Source organism: Lepidochelys kempii, chromosome 2 (genome assembly GCF_965140285.1).
Source record: "Lepidochelys kempii isolate rLepKem1 chromosome 2, rLepKem1.hap1, whole genome shotgun sequence".
NCBI lineage: Eukaryota > Metazoa > Chordata > Testudines > Cheloniidae > Lepidochelys > Lepidochelys kempii.
In genome coordinates this window covers 193,988,540-193,994,539 of record NC_136381.1, presented here as the reverse complement: position 1 = coordinate 193,994,539, position 6,000 = coordinate 193,988,540, and positions in this window count along the sequence as shown.

Genomic DNA, 6,000 nt, shown 5'->3' with positions numbered 1-6,000 from the left:
ACAAGGGTTGCTAGGGAGACTTTGTCAAAAGACATGACAGGCTAGAGCACTAGAGTGGTAAATCCATTCAAAAAAATCCAATATAAATATGCATGGAGATAAAGGATGAAGATGAGTGCCGTGCTTGCAAAAGTAAAATCTAAGTAAACCACAGAGCCCAGTTGTAATCACACTTACGTCTATTTTTTTCTAAGTGTCCTAGAAGCTCACTTGGTAATTTCCCTGGGTATGGAGGACAGAGAAATGGAGGTTCTGGTTGTCACAATTGACAAAAAAGCAATGATCCATTTGATCTGATTTCAGACCCAGCATAATTCTGCCATGATATAAATAGGAACTAAGCTTGATTGATTGATTTATTTAGTAAAAATCACACTAGAACAGCCTTTTTGTTAGAGGACAGTAAGGTTATTGAAGATCCAATGAATATGTAGACTTTTGTGCTTTCTGTAAAGTGCCCCATGCAGTTGGTTCTTGCATTTTCCACATGGTATAGCTATTTTTTACCTCCCTCTGAAAAAATGAGCAGGAATAATCTTTTCCCATTGTAACAGATGGATTTTAATCTGTCAAATAACATAACTGATATAGAATAGAAATAATGGTGTGAGAAAACTACACAAAAAAGATAGATGGAGCTTGACTCAACCTAACACCTAAAAATGACATTTGAAATGCTAGGGCTTTGAGAAAGGAAATTTGGAAGTAGATCCACATGGCAGGATGTTAGATACAAGGGACAGTGGCCTCTGTACAGAGAATAGGCACTATTACACTTCTTCTCCCGGGTGGAACACCTGATCAAACTATTTACTGTGGAATATTTGATGTAATGCATTCTTTTACTTTTAACATCAAAAATAGTGATAGTCTGGGCTCTGAGACGGTGGGAGACCAAGACATCCAAAACCAAAGATGTGCCACTGGACAGCCAACCGCAGAAAAGGAGAACACGCCATATAGAAAGGTAAGGCTGTAACTTCAGTTAAACACATTGTGAATATATCTGGCTTAACTAGTAACATAGTGAGTAAAAGCAGTGTGATTCAGGCCATTTATTTTGCTTCAATCTGGTATTTCTTTAAATTAAATCTTGTTTAAAGATACTACTTGAGAGTCTTAAACGTCAGGAATTTCATGAAGACCCTTCCATGGAAGATGGAACCTACTGCATTGGGGAATCCTGACAAACAGGGCCTGAACTAAGGGACCCCCCTCCCATAAGATGTTACAGGGATTCTGTCTGAATGATGTCTAGTGCTCATGGAAAAGAATACAGCTTAAGGAGCTAAAGGTAACACATGAGAAGTTTCTTGTAGGAGCCTGAGGACAGACACTGTGGGGATTTGGTCCCTCCTAGACTACTTGGTTTTTTGTTTTGTTTTGTTTTAATTTAATTTAGTTAAGGTACTGTTTACAGGATCATTTTGCTAAAGTGCTATGTGTGTTGGCTCTTTAAATAAAAATGAATTGAAAAATGTAGCAGCAGCCAAATAATCACAAAGTTATGCCAGTAGGTCCAGTTCCAAATATTTGGTTGGAATAATGATGTGATAATACCATCTTTGACCAACTTCCTCCAAACATACAGCTGTTCTGTGAGCCACAGGGAAATCCCTCCCTCCCCAGGACATAAAGAACATCATCAGTACTCTGCAGAAGCTGTGCAGTAGAGATAGCATTGTACCATGAAAAATCCCTACCCTGTGTAGAACTTAGATTGGGGGCAGGGGAGGTGTATTTCATTCTGTGCTGCACACGTGAAGAGTTATTAGGCCAAATTCCTCCCTAGTGTAATTCAGTGTGATGATACAGTAGGAATAAATGTGACTTGCTGTCATTTAATAAGGATCACAAATACACTTGAAACAGCCATTTTTAACCTAAAGCAGATGTCCGGTAAATAAATGAGTTGGTAAATCACAACAATGCATGCAAGCCAACAGGGTATTTGATCTTGAATATTTAAGTTTTTCAATCATCCTCATGGTTCAGTGCTTGTTTACTGTGTTCTCAATCAGCTGTTCCTGAAGAGTCAATCTCCCACGTCAGGGACACTACACACTGCAGGTTGGGACCCAGCTTTGGGGATTACATGCACTGTGAAGAGGTGCCAGTAGTAAATTGAATCAATTAAACTTTTACAAAGATTTACCTTGTTAGTAAAAAGCCCCTGGCATCCTTCTGTTAGGTTAACAGTGGAAATCAAAGTATAGTGCACATTAGGTAAAAGATTAAATCAGTGATGAAATAAAGCACATATTTAATACGTGCTCTAAATTTGAAACTTTCTCATAACTGAAGCTTTAACAGAAAACAGTTAATGGGAAGAGACTCATACTTCAGGCTACTAAAGAAAAGATGTGTGACTGAATATAGGAACAGTTACAGGCCTCAGCCTCTTGTTAAACTTAAATTAGAAAAGTAAATCCAAGATTTAGGCTTCAGACATACAAATTGAGACACAGTTCTGTCAATCTAAATTACGGATTTATACATAGATAATTGCCTACATATCTTGAAATTGGTCATTAGGATTGACAGTACTGATGGGCTAATTTTACAGTGAAATGCTATACATTTCTATATATTGTGAAATACAGTGAAATGCTATATACATTTCAATGCCATATATATTTAAAATCCCTTGAAGGGTGGAAAAATTGGCTGATTCCTTCCACTTTTTGGAATCACATTTGGTCCCTCTTTTCTCCATCTTAGTTAGAATCTGTATTTATTTATAGATACATTTTAATTTTTTCTAGCATTATTTCAGAGTTCTGTTCTGCTCTTACTAACTGCTTCCTCTCAGGTAATTCTAAGTGTGCAAGCAGGAGGAAGTAACCAGGGGGACAGCCAGTCTTGATTCTGACTAACAGGGAGGAACTGGTTGCAAATGTGAAGGTTCAAGGAAGTTTGGATGAAAGTGATCATGAAATGATAGATTTCATGACTCTAAGGAAAGGAAGGAGAGCAGCAGAATAAGGACAATGGTCTTTAAAAAGGAGATTTAAGCAACTCAGAGGACTGGTAGGTAGGATCCCATGGGAAGAATATATAAGGGAAAAAGGAGTGCTGGCAGTAAGGTACAAGTGCAAACTATCTTAATGCGAAGGAAAGATAGGAAGTACAGTAAGACGTCAAAATGGCTGCACCAGGAACTCTTTAACTATTTGAAAATCAAAAAGGAATTCTACAAAAAGTGGAAACATGAACAGATTGTTAAGGATGAATACCAAAGAATAGGACAAGCACATAAGGACAAAATCAAAAAGGCTAAGGCACAAACTTAGTTACATTTAGCAAGGGACATAAACATAAGAAAAGATGCCATAAATACCTGGAGCAAGAGAAAGACTAAGGAAAGTGTAGGTCCACTACTTAGTAGGGAGGGAGAGCTAATAATGGAAGACATTAATGCAGTATAGCTGTTTAATGACTGTTTTGCTTCAGGCTTCATTTAAAGCCATATCTACACTATCACTTATGTCAGCAAACCTTTTGTCACTCAGGGATGTGGGGGGAAAAAACCACACCCCTGACAGACATAAGCTTTGGTGGCATAAGCACTCGTGAGCAGAGTGCTATGTCAGGGGGAGATGCCGTTTGCCGCTCATTGAGCTGATTTTATGATTTCAGGGGGAGAACAGCAGCATAGTTCTATCAGTACAGCTGTGCCACTGTAAGCTTGTAAGCGTAGACATGGCTCAAATGGGTAAGTGTGATCAGATGCTTAACATAATATTAACAATAAGGGGAAGGAACATAAGCTTAAAACCAGTATATAAAGAGTATTTAAACAAGTTAGAAGTATTCAAGTTGGCAGGACATGATGAAATTCATCCTAGGGTACTTAAGGAACTAGCTGAAACAATCTTGGAACCATTAGTTATTTTTTGGGGATTACATTCTCATAAGAAAACTAGGGAAATGTAGTCTGGATGAAATTCCTGTAAGATGGGTGCACAACTAGTTGAAAAAACACAGTAATTTTCTGTCAAACGGGGAGGGCATATCTAGTGGGGTCCTGCAGGTTTCTGTCCTAGGTCCAGTACTACTCAACATTTTCATTAATGACTTGGATAATGGAGTATAAAATCTGTGAATGACACCAAGGTGGGAGGGATTGTGCAAGCACTTTGGAGAGGACAGAATTAGAATTCAAAATGACCTTGACAAATAGGAGAATTGGTCTGAAATCAGTTAGATGAAATCAGTAAAGACAAGTGAAACGAACTACACTTAGGAAGGAAAAATCAAATGCACAAATACAAAATGGAGACTAACAGGCTAGATGGTAGTACTGCTGAAGAGGAGCTGAGGTTTATAGTGGATCACAAATTGAAGTTGGGCCAACAATGTGCAGTTGGCAACTAGGCAAAATAGTCTAAGATATATTAACAGGCGTGTTGTAGGTAAGATATTGGCAGTAATTTGGTAGTGGTGAGGCCTTAGCTGGAGTATTGTGTCCATTTTGGGGTGCCACACCTTAAAGATGCAGACACACACAAAGGTGACCAAAGGAGAAAAACAAAAATGATAAAAGCTTTAGAAAATTTGAGCTATAATGAAAGGTTCCCCCCCCCTCCAAAAAAAAAAAATCCTGGATATGTTTAGTCTTGAGAAAAGAAGACTGGCAAGAGATGCTGATACAATCTTCAAATACATTACAGGCTGTTACAAAGAGGACAGTGCATAGTGATCAATTGTTCTCCAAGTTCACTGGAGGAAGAAGAAGAATGAAATGGCTTAATCTGAGACCAACATTTATATGCTACATTCTTAAAGTTCAGATGTTTAAGAGTGAGGTGACACATTGAGGCTGAAGAGAAACCCTCCAGGAGCAAACAGCTAAAGTTACCTTTCAATTGTTAGACATACTTGCGGCAACATAGAGACTAACAAATTTATTTGAGCATAAGCTTTTGTGGGCTACAGGCCACTTCATCGGATGCATAGAATGGAACATTAGTAAAATTTTACACACGCATACACAGAGAGAGAACATGAAAAGGTGGAAGTAGCCATACCAACTGTAAGAGGCTAATTAATTAAGATGAGCTATTATCAGCAGGAGAAAAAAAACTTTTATAGTGATAATCAAGATGGCCCATTTAGACAGTTGACAAAGTATGAGGATACTTAACATGGGGAAATAGATTCCATATGTGTAATGACCCAGCCACTCCCAGTCTCTATTCAAACCCAAGTTAATGGTGTCTAGTTTGCATATTAATTCAAGCTCAGCAGTTTCTCATTGGAGTGTGTTTTTGGAGCTTTTCTGTTGCAAAATTGTCACCTTTAAGTCTGTTACTGAGTGGCCAGAGAGGTTGAAGTGTTCTCTGTTTGCCAGAAGCTGGGAATGAGTGACAGGGGATAGATCACTTGATGATTACCTGTTCATTTCCTCTGGGGCACCTGGCTCTGGCCACTGTTGGAAGACAAGATATTGGGCTGGATGGACCTTTCGTCTGACTCAGTAGGGCCATTCTTATGTTCCCTCATCATTCAGAAGTATTAGTTACCATCATAGGACTCAACCACATCAGCCACACCATCAGGGGCTCATTCATCTGCACATCTACTAATGTGATGCTATAATGTGCCAGCAATGCCCCTCTGCCACATACATTGGCCAAACCAGACAGTCTCTACGCAAAAGAATAAATGGACACAAATCTGACATCAGGAATCATAACATTCAAAAACCGGTAGGAGAACACTGCAATCTCTCTGGTCACTCAGGAACAGACTTAAAGGTGGCAATTTTGCAACTGAAAAGCTTCAAAAACAGACTCCAATGAGAAACTGCTGAGCTTGAATTAATATGCAAACTAGATATTATTAACTTGGGTGTGAATAGAGACTAGGAGTGGCTGGGTTATTACACATATGGAATCTATTTCCCCATGTTAAGTATCCTCATACTTTGTCAATTGTCAAAATGAGCCATCTTGATTATCACTACAAAAGTTTTTTTCTCCTGTTGATAATAGCTCA